This window comes from Pyxicephalus adspersus, chromosome 11 (genome assembly GCF_032062135.1).
Source record: "Pyxicephalus adspersus chromosome 11, UCB_Pads_2.0, whole genome shotgun sequence".
NCBI classification, from domain to species: domain Eukaryota; kingdom Metazoa; phylum Chordata; class Amphibia; order Anura; family Pyxicephalidae; genus Pyxicephalus; species Pyxicephalus adspersus.
The window spans coordinates 45,214,156-45,231,331 of NC_092868.1; positions in this window are offsets into that span (position 1 = coordinate 45,214,156).

Sequence of the window (17,176 nt, forward strand, 5' to 3'; positions counted from 1 at the left end):
ATGCACAGCCAAACAAGGATACATTTCAGAGAAGCACACAAGTCCCATGCACATTGACTCAGCATGCACTTAAAATTACATTTATGAAAAAGAAGAAAAAGGCCTGAGGTAATGTGGGAAAATATTTATTGCAATAGCGTAGAAATCAAGCTTTCATCATTTTCCGATAAATCTGTTTTAAATGTCAATTCACATTGTTTGCATAAGCTTGCCCATCCTTTTAAAAACAAATGTTGACTACCTTTGCCCAAACAAGTTCTCCAGTGCATAGTTTGCTGGATGGTTGGTAAGAAAGGCACATTCCTGCTCTGATCTTAGCCCCGAGAAATTAAATTGGGCTGGGGAGTGCCAACATTCCTTGGGCAAGTCCCTGCCAACTGTGGCCCTTACTGCTGGTACCTGACCGTCAAGAAAATGATTTAGCCACTTGTTGCATCTTTAGTATGGAAAAGGTTGCACAAGAATAAAGGTACAAATCAGTCAAATATTAAATCTAAACACCAGGAAATCAGCTAATTATGCAGTTAAATAACATATATGGGTGCTGCATTATCTGCCAATGGAATAATATTTGTGAACATATAGTTCTAAGATTTCTCCCAGCTGACTTTGGCTATCGATATAGAACATTTTAGACTGGTTCCCCATTAAAAATGAATCTTTCCCACTCTTCCTGTGAAAGCATCCCAGTCATTGACATTCCTCACCTCCCATATCATGGCTTTGTCTCCTGTTACCAGTGTGGTTTACATACATATGGTGTACCCAGAGCATATGGTCTACCCTGAGGGATTTGGTTGTATCATAGAGGCATAATGAAGACATCATGATAATTTTGATATCACAATATCAGTTGTACAATAAATTAGGTCAATATTATATAGTCTTTTTACCAATCGTGCCAAGAATAGTTCCTCTTTAAATCCATCCCCAAATGTAAAGGGGAACAGAACACATTTTATTAAACTTGAACTGGACTCACCATAAAATACCTGGAGTGGCAAAGAAAAATAGACATAGACATTGGGATGAAGTATGACCCATCAGGCAGCATGTAAAGTACATTTAAATTGAATGATGAACCAAGGCTGTGCTGAACGTTCAGATTGTTTCCATATGTAACATATAGGATATTATGTGAGTCTATTGAGCGGGTGTACTGTATGTTGCATGGGTTTAGGAAGTGGGAGAATATATAACTTTCCTATGATTGATTTATCTCAGCAGATTATTTGGATATGATCATTGCAAACTATTGTCTTGAGGAGGGGACATGAAATATCATGGTTACAGTAATGCACATGGGAAGTCCATACAAGTCTATACATTAGGTCTGGACACTAACAACTCAGAGCTAGTAGTATTTGCCACTAGGAAAAAGTAGAAAAACACTTTTCTTTATGCACCGACCCTACACAACTCCAAGCTCACCAATTTCCATTCTTTACATAGTAGGTGGCATCAAGAATCTCCATTTGCTTTTAGGCTATCCAAAAACCAGCATCACCCAGCCCCTTCCTCTCACACATGACTTGCTTGACACCCTGTAGTAGAGAAAAATCTCCTGGCTGCTTGCTACCCCTACACATGCAACAATTCCCAGCCAGAAGTCACTTTGGATCTTAATATAAAGAGACATTGAGCCTGATTTATTAAAGCTCTCCAAGACTAGAGAGGATACACTTGCATCAGTGAAGTGAGTGATCCAGCAAACCTGAAATGGATCTGGTCCAGTATTCTAAACTTTTGCTGGAAAATAGCAAATTACTTTGAAGAAATCCATTCCAGGTTTTCTGGATCACCCAGCTTCACTGATGAAAGTCTATCCTCTCTAGCCTTGGATAGCTTTAACCACCTGAGCGTTACACTGAGGTCTAGATTTCTGTACCAAAAGTGATCCACTGTTTTTCATGAAATTTTTTTTTTAAATTGTAGACCTGTAACTTACAGCAATATGTCCGAACAGGGGTTCTAGTAGATAATATGAATATAAAAACTCCAGTATGATTGGATACTGGAGTCTGTATTCAATCCAATACAAAATGAGCGTTTCAATTTACCAGTTATGTACTTTGTATTAATTTTATATTATTTTGGATTGGATTGGATACCCAAGTTTGTATCCAATCAAATACAAAATATAAATTTGAATTTCCAAGTTATTTACTTTTATTTTAATTTTTTTTATTTTTTGTATTGGATTGGATACTGGAGTTTGTATTCAATCCAATACAAAATGACAGTTTGAATTTACCAATTACAAACTTTGTATTTATTTGAATTATTTTGTATTGGATTGAATACAGGAGTTTGTATTGATTCCAATATAAAATGAATGAATGAGTTTCAATTTGAAATTCCCGCACAAGTGCCGACGTCATCATGCACGCAGGGAGGAGCCGCCCCTTTTTTTTGTTTCTCTGCCGGACGGCTTCTCGTTTCTGAGATCATCCGGCGCTGGACGAAGAAGGACGTGGACGATCAGCGGGACCAGGTAAGATGCCGGGCGGCGGAACACAAGATACCGGCCGGCATCTTACCGGTCCCGCTGGCACCCGACTCTGGAGAGGGAGATCGACGGACGACGCTGGAATAGGAAAACGACACTGGAATAGGAAAACGACGCTGGATGTGCACAGCGGGACCATGGAGGTAAGGGTGTGACAAAAATGCGGGCTTAACCATCCTAGACATTTTTTTTTGCCCGTACGAAGGTCGGGCTTAACGGCTAGGTGGTTAATGAATCAGGACCATTGTGTACCAATTCCAGCTCCCCATTGGAGCAATACCATTTTTTTATATTTTTAGATACATTTTTCAGTTCACTTCAGTTCAGTTGCATAACATAACCGGACTTCTTTGCCTTTTCTTTCTCCAGTAGTATATGGATTTGGAGTGCTGCACTGTACAGGAATGCAGAGATTAATGGGAGATATAGTTCAATAAAGTAGTGGTAAATAGTGCCTGGGATCAAGACAGTTCTTGTGATTAGTTATTGTGGTATAGCACCCAAATAGAGCATGTACTGTATGTAACTAGTGTTGCATCAAAAACTGAAGTTTTAAGAATTTTCTATACCACAACTAAATGCGGTTAAAATATATTGTTTATTAGTAATGAGCCTGGTTAATATTTAGATGGGAGTTATATTTTCCCAGGGTATAGAGCATGGGCTCTTTAAAACCAGGGTGTGCACTGGGGAAAAAGTCCAGTAAAGTGGAGGCAACTTTGTTAAGGTTGCTGGGTCTTAGTAAATTTCAAGGCCATGGACTCTGGAATGTGAAGGAAAGTACTGGGTGGGCCTTCCTAATTTGGTTCGTACTTGGATGGGAGTACATCACAGGTACACCCAATGGTTTTTGTGCAGCAATTTTGTGCAGCTCTGCTATAAGAGCACAGGTGTGCTACTATGGAGGATGAAGTGGAAATAGCAGCATGTTGGTTGGAACCAAGCCTCTGTGGAGACTATGCTATTTGCAAAGGAAACCTGTTGTGGCTGTTCATCTTTGCAAGTTTGATTTATGGACTTTGAGGACTTTGTACCCTTGTGTCCAGCTCAGGTAAGCTGCCTTTTTGCTTTATTTTACCTTTATGCTAAAGGAAGCTGTTTTTGGTTTGAGAGCAGAATAAAGAGACTGTTTTCTTAATCAAACTACTCTGCAAGGGCTAATCCCTCTAATATCACATGCACATACTGGAAAACCCAAAAATATACTCCCAATATGGAAATGACTCAGCACCATTGTCCCGTTTTAAAGGGTAGGCAGCTCTCACTAGTGTCTTCACTATCCTGACACCTCTTCCACCTACTGAACCTTCTTGGATCACTAGAAAACCAGAGACAACTCCTTCTACTTTCAGATACCCACCTGCTGGCACTATGGCCTGTCCATTCAAGAGAAGCCCCCGATAGACCACCTAAAATACTTACATATAAAACACATGCTATAGTTTCCCTTTGAATCAGCAAAGGAAAACTAACTTGGTGAAGTTTTTGAGCTATTCTTTTATTTAGAACAATACCAATACCGCTATATTCTATTTGTTCATTTTTCATATCAAAAATTCTTGCATTACTGCACAGTGACACCTGACTTGCATTATCACAATGCTGTCTTTGAAGAAACTGTCGTAACACCATACAGATTAATATGAATTTATTAATTGCACATGTCAATATTAAGTTTTCCCATGTTTGAAACATCTGTTCCTTTTCTTACGGGAATCCTATGTGCGAGATTCTGGGAGGTTTCCGAACAGGTAATCGGAAAACAGAGATTGTGATCGCCGTTTACTGGAACTGTCTGATTCAAGACTGCATCATCAATTCTCGTTAATGTCTGTGCTGTCACAATGTTCTAGGGTCCCTTCCAATATATTATTATAATAGATGGTGTGTGTGTCATTTTATTAGGTGTTAAAATGAAGTTTTATTGCTTTTCCCTATCACCTTATGATTGGATGTGCAGATAAAACTTATCATTATTCTGCTTATGTTCATTTTAACCATTATAGTGCGATCGGAGCCAGTACCAAGTATATTATGCAGGGAGACATGAGTTGCTTTATTATTTCTCTTCTGCTTGTCCTTAAAAGAATTTTAGGGAAGGGGGAGAGGAGCAGAGATGGTCAGACAATAATTACGGTGAGGAGAAAACAGAAAGAGCTTAGATTCCTCTATTAGGATTTGGGTTTTATGCCAGCCCTGTCTCAATTTTATATTTACAATACAGCAAAGAGAAGAGACATAGGGCTTTCTGGCATACAATTTAAAGCGTGTTTACTTCAAACAGAGAGAGTAGACATATTACATAAATTGGTATTAGTATTCATATAAATAATGGTAGTCATCACCCAAATATTATTTAATAGTTCAAACTATTTTGTGGTCTTACGTGATACTGTTGCCTTTGTACCCGACGTGTTTCGCTGGTAGGCTTCTTCAGGGGACTTAGAGACTTTCACTAGTTTATAGAGTAGTAGTAAGTAAAGTCCAATTAATAACTTAATCAAAAAATATTCAGTACACCCAAGTCAACATAGCAACATAAAAACTTGAAGAACAATTTACACTTACATGAGGATGGTATCCACTTGGTCCTATTTAACAGCCAGGTTTATTGAACAGAAGAAAGAATGTTTTGGTGACCTAGATAAGAAGGTGATTGGTTTTACCCCTAAAAGGTTTGAACTATTAAATAATATTTGGGTGATGACTACCAATATTTATATGAACACTAATACCAATTTATGTACCATAGCTACTCTCTGTTTGAAGTAAAAATGCTTTTAATTGTATGTCAAAAAACCCTCTATGTCTCTTCTCTTTGCTGTATTGTAAATAATTACTGTCTTCGTGCCTGGCCAGGAGTTTAGCCTGAACAAATCCAAGTTTAGATTCCGTAGGGGCCAGGTATATTAATCAACCTGTACTGTTTGCCACCTGCTAGTTAATAATTAGAACTTCAATATAATCATGTGCTTCCTCTGCACACCAGGCCTCATTTAGCAGTGCTTAAATGGCCTTCACAAGATTCACCTGATGTCTGATACAGGAAGATTTGTTTTTTACTGCTTTCTAGCTACTGGTTTCTGGATAATTTTCCTGTTAAGACTTGGATTTTCTGTTGTTAACACTTCCCCTGCTGCCAGCCCTGGCCTTCATATTGTTCCCTGACCACATTTGCTATCCTTCTCTGTGGCCTTTCAGCTTGTCTCAACTGCATGGCTGTTACCCTACAGTGACAGAGGACACTTCATCTCGTGACACCAGGAGCAGAATTAAACTGGACTTCATAAGTATAATTTAATTACAGATGGTGTTTGAATGCATGAGTAGTTGTTGTGGGCATTTTCAATACCTAAGAACCTATTGTACCAACGTATGGCAACCAATGTGCTAAACATGTGTGCTAATTTATAATAAGAACACATCTTTTGTGAGTGCAGCATGGATCATTGCGGTGCCATATGGGATGTCAATACATTGTACAGAAGAGCCCAAAGCACAAAAAGGGCATGCATATATAGCTAACGCTTACCATGATGCAAGAGTTTGCATTAACACACTACAATTTTTAATTGTTAATTGGCCATCAATATTGAAAATGTCTTTGCTTGTCTAGGGGCTCTAAGGATTGCACTATTTCCACGTCAATTGGACAATTTTTTTTGGATACAGTATAGGGATTTGCTTATCTCTGGACATTCAAGAAACAAACCATCCCAAATTGCTGCTTGTAATTTGAAAGGGAAGCCACTTCCCTTGATGGATTTAAAGTCATTCGCAGCTGTCCTTACAATAATATATACAAATAATATATGAAAATAATTAAATGAAATTAAGGATACAAAAAAGACAGAAGTAAGAACTAGGGGGAGGATGGTTTATGCAGTGACAATTTAGGGTCTCATTCACTCTCCTGGTCAGCTATGGTGCATTAAACACACAAGCGTTCCTTTGAGTTCTTTGTTTTCCAATCAGCAGATAGCACAAGCTTTGCTCATTACAGCACAAGCGTTCAGCAGATAGCACAAGCTTTGTTGGTTTTAGGATATCTGCAGCTTATGTCTGGACATTCAAGAAACAAACCATCCCCAAACCACAACAAATTGCTGCTTGTAATTTGAAAGGTAAGCCACTTCCCTTGATGGATCTAAAGTCACTCCCAGCTGTCCTTACAATACTATATTTGTGTTTTTTAGCTAGCATTTCAGAACTTATTTAGATGTTGCATAGACCAATCGTGGCTTGACAATATCAACCATGACAAGATTAGACTGTGTTAATTTAGTGTTTAAAATCAAGATTAGGGGTTATGCACAAGGTTACAGCTAATGTTAGGTTTAGATGTTACAAGTTAAATGAAAAATTAATGTTAGGGGTGGACATAGGGGGGTACAACCTGTGCCCCTTCACAAAGACTCCGGACCCTTCTCAACCAATAGGGGAGCCACATGTCAGTTCGGTAGGGAGGCTCCAACACAGTACTGCACAGGGGCCCACTGTTGACTGTCTGCCATTGGTTTTAAATGTTTATCTATCAAACTAGTCTTTACATTAAAATGCTCTTGCCAGACAATGCATTTCCTTGTACTTTATTTTATAGATCTTGGTCACTTGCCACCAGTCTGCTCACTGAGCAAATAAGAAGCCTGTGAGCAAGCTTCCAAGAGAGACTGCTCTGCAGTAGACTTTACCTGTCTCACATTATTGAAAAATAATATATGGAAATAATGTCTGTATTAAATTGTACAGGTAGTCCCCGGGTTACATACGAAATAGGGATAGGGTTTGTTCTTAAGTTGAATTTGTTTGTAAGTCAGAATAGGTACATTATTTTAATAAATGTCATTTGGACAAATGTTTGTCTTAACATAATATTAGGCAGCATGGTGTCAGTTCAAATCCTCACTGTGAGTTAGTCACAAACAAAGCAAAAACAAATTGAGTACTACTTGTATTAAATTATATTTGTCTACTCTCACCTTTTAGGCAGAACTTTTGTTAGATTGTTGCCTCTGATACTTTCCATATCAGCTTGCTTGCTGCTCCAGGGTCACTCTAACAGCCAGTCACTTGACTTGGTGCCCAGCCATTATCCTAGACATTAAATATCCATACATTGCATTGGTTATGGCAAAGAAATCTGCTGTATGCAGTTTGTAGTTAATGGCTCTATAATATTAGGCTATATTTATACCATACACCAGCGTCTCTAAATGTAAACCTGGCTGATGGTGTCAAATGGGATGATAAGCATGGCTCTCCCTACTTTCCTGAAATGAAGAGTAATCCTCCTATTTTGGGATTTGAGATGGAACGAGACACTGGAATACTTTGTTTTTAGAAGGTGTTACTGTGCTATGTACTAACACTAAATATGTTACTTATTATTGGCTAAGATGTCACAATCCCTTTAATGATGGAAGTATTTTTCTAACATCATATAGGTAGCGGACCCCCCTTGTGTAGAGGTAAAACGATTATCCATATGCTTTTGAATACAGCTATCATAGTGGCCTTCTAAAACACAACTCCCGTGCTTTGTGTGGGAAGAAAGTTCTTGGATCCAATGTACCATAATGAACAAAAGATGTTTAAAACAAGACAGGCTGATATGTTATCTTGTCCCCTAAGTACGCCCAATCAATTTCACCATGGCATACCAAATGCGTATGATGAATAACAGCTCAGCAAGACTCCATCTAATATGCCGAAAATATGTTATTGTGCAGTTTCTAAATCAGGATAACAATTTGACTCTAGAGAGGTCACTCAACTTTTTTTTTCTACTTCATGGTATGTGATATATACGTTTAAATCTGGAATACATAGACCAGTCGGACTGAGGCTAATCTGTTGAAATCTGACATATTTGTGAAGCCCTGCAGCTGATAAAGAATAGAATGAAAATTGCTTGTCAAAAGTTATCAAAATACCATTGTTAAAAATGCCTGAGAGAACACAAAAATCTGCAGGAATTAGAGACTCGTTGCAGGCCATGCATATTAAAAGATTCCTGCATAATCATGATGGGGGGGGGGGCTGTTATTATTAAATCACAAACAAAAAAAAGATCAGTTACTCTTTATGTTCTGCTGTTCCTAAACTTTGCACAGCCTGGGTAACTTGTAATAAAGTGGACCTACCTTTAAAAGTTTACAGCAACAGATTGCATGGTCCTTGGCTACCAGATGCATTGAGGGTGCTTTACATCCTCAGAGACTTACTTTTTTTAAAGTGCACCCCAATTATGAGTTGTAGCCTATACAGGGCTGATAATTATCTTACATCATCTATGTTACAGAACAAAGTCATTTAATCAATAAGTGAACCTGGCATGACTCAAAATGGGCAAAACACAGATTCACTTGCCAATTACCTTCTAATGCAGGGGTAGCCAACCTTTCCAACCTCACAGACCACTAAATTCATAATTTTAAATCCCGCGGACCGATAATATGATTTTTTAAAAAAAGATAAATACATTTTTAAGATAATGATCTTCTTAATGGTGCCTGACAAGGACTGTGGAGGCTCTGATTTATTGATCAGCTCACGGTTAAGTGAAGTATTACTATTTGTCCTATTATCATTATTTGCATTATTTTCAGTATTACTAAAGAAATGCTAAATATTTGTTTGCTTCTAAGACCAAACAAGAAATGATATATATGAAAGTCAAACCATTTGATGCCATTTAATATAACAGTTAAAGAAAATACACAGTTAAGGTCCTACTTACCTAAAAGTCATCTGAGGAATAACTAAACATAAATAAATGGGAATCTGTATTCACAGATTGGGATGACTGTTTTTCTGTCTCTAGTACAGTTCGTGAATTTAGTGCAAGAATTTATTAGAATATTATTTTTGTTTTATTACTAATAAAACATAGAATTTGCAAATAATATCCAAATTTTTCTGTGGACTACAAACATTTTCTCTGGGACCACCAGTGCACAGTCCACAGACCACTGGTTGGCGACCGCTGTTCTAATGTATATCTGTATATGCAGGTTTTCCAGAATTGCATTGGACACATATGGTTAGTTTAGGTTTTCCTTATAAAGAAATATAATTTTAAAACACATAAGATGAGGGTTCCTTGTTTTGCAGTTCTTCATAAATTGTTTAGTTTGCTGAAGACACGCATTGTATAAACATGATTAAATATATTCAGGTTTTGTGTTGCCATAATATCTAAAGCAGCCTTTCCCAACCTTTTACTCCCTTTAAGTTATTTCTAGGTCTACGAGAACCTCTGCTAAAATCAGTGCATTGGGTGTCAATTTTATCAATGACAATTGCAAAACTGATAAGCTGAAAGCATGTTCCCCTTACAATTGTGGTCTGAATGCCAACCTAAAGACAGATAAACTGGGGTATGCAGAGTCATACTGTTGGCACTGAATGTGGCATTGACTCAAGAACTTTGCAGTTACCAGCAAATTGGAAGTCAGTCATCCACAACTCAAGAAACCTTTAGCAACATCTAGTAGGGCCCTAGGGTTCTATGGAACACTAGTTGAGAATGGCTGATCTAAAGCAACCTTGTCAACATTGATAGAAATAGTTTGCAAAAAAAGAGATATAACCTATATATAGATACATAAGCAACTCACCAATGGGTGATCAGTAAACAATAGCTCTGCTCCATTCTGTTCTGCAAGAACCAGTTGTTTCCCATGAGATGCCACCATGTTGCTTCTTATGTAACATGGAGCCAGGATGTCAATCACATCTTACAGGTCATTATAAAGATACCCCTATGTATTTATCAATTACGTTAATCAATTTGTTAAAGTCTAGGAGCTATCTTACCTTTTTATTTCTATCCATATAATTGGATTTAGACAGCTCCCGTGGACAACACAATTACAGGTTGGTGACCTGATTTTTTTTTTTTAATGAAGTTAAGCAGTAAAAGTTGGTCACTGTTTGATCCCAAGTCTGGGATTGGTCAGTAAAGGAGGAACAATAGATTGGTGAGCAGAATATTTTTATCTCCAGTTGGTATGTTCCTTGCCAACATATTTGCATGTGGCACATTGGATCCCAGTACCGCCCCTTTCTTTCTAAGATTGAGTTTCACTGTACAAAGGGTTTATAAAAATAGTTATATATTGATTAAGAAAAAATACTGCAATAATTTTTTTTTAAGTTTTTAAATTTTAGATTCATTTAAACAGGTATTACCTCTTTTTCTGCAATACTTATATAATCCAATACTATATTATAATATAATATATATATATATATATATATATATATATATATATATACACATATACTTATATATAGATTTTCTGCTTAGTGTAATAATAATATCGGGTCATTTTCTGTTACTCATTAAGCAAAACAGGGTGAAATCAACAGCATATAGCAAACAAACCGCCCAAATGCTTCCCTGTTCTCTGGCAACATCTTTATTCACTTAATCTGGGATTCAGGAAATTCCCCTCCAAGCCAGTTTTATTGGGCGGTTTAAAGAAAGCTCTTAGTCTCCCAATCAGTAACAGATGAGCAATCCTCTATCACATATTTCTCATGTTTACTGATCCTGCCGTGTGCTCATTCTAAATGACTGGCCTGATGCTATTCTGCTGGATCCCTAATTTGTAAATTACTTTAATGATACCTGATAATGCATGGAAAGGTCCAAAAAAAAAAAAATGATGGATGGGATGTGTGCTGAGTGAGGTCACGTTAACCCATGTTTTTATAGAAAGGACTGCACTGTCCTGTGATTGAATTGTTAAGAATTAGGCCTCTATAATTAAAAGAGACTGTGCCATCTTTACCTAGACGTACAGATAGTAAATTTCTGTCACTAGAAACAATCTTTCTTGATCGTTTTCAGTAACAGTATAACGGATGACCACTTTACAGGCAAACCTGTTCAACTGTATGGAGAGGTGAGGGGGGAGAACGAGCAGGAGGCTTCCCCGCTGTGTCCTTCCCTATAGGTTAAGAGAGTGGTCAACCCCATTAGTTCGTTCATTGACAGCGTGTATAAAACTTTAATGATACAATAAGATAATGTTTACTTTAACATATGATGTTCTTTAATAATGCTGAAAACGTAAAGCAGAACTAAACACTAGAAATAAAAAATTGCAACCAGGCAGGTCTCCTCTTGCCTATTGCCTGCCTGATTGCAATTTTTAAAATACACTCACATGTCCCCATTCTGTCAAGGGCACTGAAATCTTTATTCTTCTCCTCTTCCTAGTTTCAATCTTCACCCACTTCTATTGGCTGGGCCAGGATGACATGGCTCCTGCCCAGGTACACAGAATTCGACTTAATGTCCTGGCAGCCCTGGGGTATGCCAGGATGTATGGTAAGAAAACAGAAAGCAGTCAGGTAAGTATTATTTTATTGAAATAAAGACCAAATATTTTTAAAGCTTTAGCTCTGCTTTAGATCAAGTAAGGTGTGAATTTTATTGATCTGCCAAAAAAGGAAACCCAGGAACTTAATGCTTTGGCAATAATCAGATTCTCCTATACTCATGCTTCTTTCTTATTGTTTTATAATGAATCCAATAAATCATTACAATTATTTATAGCTATGATGACATTTCTCATTCAAAGATTTTCTGATGAAGTTATAACCGTGACTTGCGTCAAGAATCTATGGGGATGATTGATGATGGTGTAATACTTTAAAGCACTAATGTCAAAGTGGTGTTGTTTTTAAGTGTGTTTCCAATAAATAAATCATTTTATGGATATGAATTGTCTTAAATGAAGGTATCTGAAAAGTCCCAATCAAACAGTTTTCCATTTTTTGGAAAATACATTTTGTTTAAAAGGTTAGACTTATGGTCCTGGGTTCTAAGCACTGCACATTTGTAGAGATCCCCAGCTTGTACCCCAGCTCCCATTTCACACACACTGGAGCTTAGATTCTAATTCCAATTTTGATAGGCTGGTTGGTTTTGGATAAAGTATGTAAGCTTAGGCGCATTTGGGTTTTTGTTGCTGAATATATATGTATCCATTTGGGAAATTTAGCCTCACTGAATGATGGAATACCACTCAGATTGGATATATCTTTAATGGGCAGAAAAACAGCATCAAAAGCACATTTATTTAGTAAAGCTGGATAGGTTAGAACATTTGTCAGGTTTCTATCACTCCTTGTGTCTTCCTGCCATTGTGATACCCAAGTTTTGTCTGGAGTAAAGCTACGTACACACTTCCAATTATTATCGTTGGAAAACCAACGACGAACGATCCTGCACGATATCTACGAACGATCGTATAGCACCGACCCTGCACATAGAGATAACGACACGATCGTTCGTAGATATTGTACACACAATAGATACGATCGTTTGAGCGATAAACTATGTGCACGACAGGAAAGTGAACGAACGTTCGTTCATTACGCATGCTCAGACCATGGACGATCAACGAACGATCGTACACACGAACGATGTTCAACGATCGTCGTCCAATCCGATCCGCCGGTCCGGTCGTTCGTTTCCAACGACTTTCCTCGTTCGTCGGCGTCGTTGGTTACTTTTTTTACGAACGATTTTTGCCCAATCGATCGTTCGTCGTTCGTTCGTCGTTCGTTTTGAACGATAAAAATTGGAAGTGTGTACGCACCTTTAGGCTACGTACACACATGCAATGTGTCAGTGGAAACAAAAGATTGAAGACTGCTCGGCTGATAATCTTTAACAAAAAAAGTGCACAAAGACTGGCCAACGACGCCTATGAATGAGGAAAGTCGTTCGAAACGAACGACCATCCCGGAGGATCTGATTGGGCATCTATTGTGTGCACGGTTGTTGAGTGATCGTGGATGGTTTTGCGGTAAACTTTCTCCGGTACACATCACTGCCTTTATCATTCAAACGATCATATCTAGTGTGTGTACATTATTGGTGGAATATAATTGAACGATCATATCATTACAGCATGTACAGAATCGTGCACTATATGATCATTCAAAATAATCGTGCATAATCGTTGATCGGTCGTCAATTGTTCATTTTGCAACAACAATTATTACACGTGTGTACATAGCCTTAGGCTTCAAGAGACAAATTGCACTGCACATGGGATACCTCTTGACCCAATCAAAAGGACTATAAAACCTTTATATTTTAACTTTGTCTCTCCTTCTTTGTTGGCATCCTACAAAGTGTAATACCTTTAGTAAATGTAGTACTGCTTTTGTCTGAAGCCAGATACTGGGATTTCTGAATGCCACCCTAAATTTGTGTCCCCACCATGGAAAACAAAACTGTCTTTTTTCCCTCCAAGAGTCATTTTCTTTCCTGTCCAATTAGATCCGCAAACTCTTCCCATGATTCATCCTGATACATATCATATTTACATAACCCGGTGCTGGTTTCACTATTGACAATTTTTAGTTCAGGCATACCAGTTGTTGATTAGAAACAATTAACTTAATCACAAAATGCCTTTAGGGTGTTGAGATGTCTGTTATAATTTGATAGGCGATTTGCCGGCTTGAAACTTGGCAAGGAAAAAGAGAGAAAGCTTGTAGTAATTTCATTCTGTGAAAATAGCTTGAATAAGGGTTTCATGCCGCAAACACATCTTAGTAAAAATCATACCAGAATGGAGGAGGCCAGTTTTTTTCTGTTGTGCTCTGGCTCTTGTGGTGTTATCTGTGAAGACCTAAAATAGATTACATTTGTATGCATAGTAATAATCTGCAGGAATAGAAATAATAAAGCATAGCAAGGACTGTAAATACCTGTGTATAGAAGAATTTCCAAGTAAACTTTTGTCTATAATAACCTCAAATGGTATCTTTAAAAGATTGACTTATTTCAAGCACAAGTGTGACTTTAATGACAAGCATTTATTCATAAGTAAAGTCATTTTGGCATCAACATGTTAAAAGAATAAAAGCATATAATTTTTATGTGTGCTTTTGCCCCTTATGACTTCAGGTCAAAATCCTGGGCACCTCTATATGCACCCAAGTGTAGTTTTTAGACTTGGTTTCAATGTTTGACAAACATATTGCCCTGGGGTTGGGTGCAGTCCAAATGGAGTTGCAGTGCAGTTCTTCCTCCAGAGCAGCGGTCACCAACCGGTGGTCCGTGAGAAATGTTTGGTGGTCCCCGGCTCTGGCCGGTGCACTCTCGAGCAGGGTCAGGAGAAGGACCCCACTGGGAGGACGCACTGGCCAGAGCGGCGGACCATGTCCCCGTACCGTTCCCAGGCTCAGGGAAGTGGGCACAACCCGCAGGCTCAGATCTGCAATGGGAGAGTAGGTGGGGTTATATCATAATGACGTGACTGTGGGGGAGGTTTCTCCCCCTTTGAGTGACACCCGGCTCCCCGCATGCGCGGTCATGTGCCGATGATTTTAGTGGTCCGCGGGACCGAAAAGGTTGGCGACCACTGCTCCAAAGGAAGCATGCCCTAACCCAACCTTCTTTGCTATGTGAGCAGCCTATCATTGCATCATTGCATTTACCAAAGGGTTCAGATTGTGCTAATATTTCCTATGGTGTATTAAGAATCTTATAGGATTTTCATGGCCAGTTTAAAAGTGGAGCAAACTGGGCAATTACTTAGCATCTTCTTCTTCATGGTCCAAATTAACAAAAGTGCAGGGGTGCAGGGAACTATAATTCTGTGCATTTGAGGCCATTTTATATATTTTATAAGGTATATACATGATTGAATGGTAAATTCTCTCACTGGGCCTACTTATTTTTCACCTAATATTCATGATTTTTCACATTGGATTTAATTATAAAAAAGTTTATCCTATGAGTAAAATTGGATTCACACATTTTCTAATTGTAGGCTTTGATATTTAGTCCATGACCAAGTTGTTGAGATAAGCCTGATCTCCTATGCGGTATAAGAACAAAATGTGAGAGGAATATATCCATATTTGCCTTTTAATACAGTTTACAAATAATTATTCAATATGGACATTCATTTTCTAAAATAAAATAAATATAATTTAATTAATTAAATATAAACATTAAAAATATAAAATAAAATATAGTTTTCCTTTAATGCAATTGATAGTTTATTGTAAAATAAAAGAATGTTATTGAATTTACTTGCTGGGGCTGTACTAGCTATTGTTGTAATTTAATTTATTACAATCATTTTGACTGGTTCCTTGAGAGTTTACAAGATGGCAGTGGAAGCGATGTAAAGTAGCTGAGTTACGTCTACAGTCTGACTTTTCAGCCAGACGGTATAAATGTTTTAATGTATCTATGCCAAGAAGAGCGATGCCACTTGTTGAATCATGTAACATGCATTTTATACCATAAAACAGATTGCTTGCAGATCTTTGTTGTACTACAGTATGTACAGAGCCGTGTGGGAAAGAATGATCTCACATCTAAAAGCTTTGCAGAGTCTAGCTTGTTTGAGCATTTGGTAAATTAAAGAGGATCTAATATAAGATTTATTATTTTATGTTAAGTGCATGATGCAAAATAGTGTTGGTATTCAGATTTTGCAATGACCTGACCACCGAACACAGTGGGTCTTTAAATAAATCAGGCCCAGTGTTTCCTAAGTGTTTTAATATGGGAGAGCCCTTGAAATAACTTTCAGGTTATCCGGGATCCCCGACTATAATTATTATATCCACAGCTCACATTACATTAGTTGGTGATCAGTAGGAAGAAAATCTCTTACATTGCTGGCAATGGAAAGAATGTCAGCTTACAAATTGTTCAATGCTCAAGGGACCCCTAGCATCTTCTGGAGAAATTCTAGGGGCTCACAGAACCCTGGTTGAGAAACACCAATCTAACTTATGGTTCCATTCTAGAAACAAAATTAGCGCTCAGCTGTTTTCATTGATAACATTGGTTCTGGTCTCCTCCAGGTTGCACGAGTGACTACCTTGTGCCTTCCAACCAGTGCTGGGGGTGATCAAAATCCTGTGAGAATAGCCCATTGTAAGCGACCTATTCTTGTGGATTTCAAAGCAGAACTAACCTTTGTAGCTAAATAGTTGTGAAAGGACAGGCAACAGAGAATTAAATAAACTTATCTCACAATTCTTTAATTACACTCATTTGTCCTTGCTTCGTCATGGATGTTGCCATCTTCATCCGGTCTTTTTCCAGGTTCTGGATCCTTATTTGCTAAGCTGGAATGACGTTCATTTATTCATTCTCAGCACTCTCGAGGATGCCAAGATACCAAACATTTTACACTGTGATGCCAATGTGCAGCTTGGTAGATTATCTTAAAAAGATTGCGAACAGACAGGTTTAGTATGTTTTATTGCAAAACGGTTCCATCTTCATCTGCATAAATACCCTGCTTACTCACAAAGGGCCTGATTTATTAAAGCTCTCCAAGGCTGGAGAGGATACACTTTCATAAGTGAAGCTGGGTGATCCAGCAAACGTGGAATAAATTGCTATTGTTTTCAAATGTTTTCAATCCTGGACCAGATCCATTTCAGGTTTGCTGAATCACCCAACTTCACTGATCCAGCCTCGGAGAACGTCAATAAATCAGGCCCAATCTTTCAGTATGGAACAATAGTTCTGTCTGGAAAGCATGATGGCAACAATAGAAGGTAGGTCCAAAGTAGGTAATTTATTTTATTGTTTAGATGTGCTGTATGTACATGACTTTTCGCCATTTGTGTTGGAGAGCAGAGGGATGTCAGGAAAGCAGACCT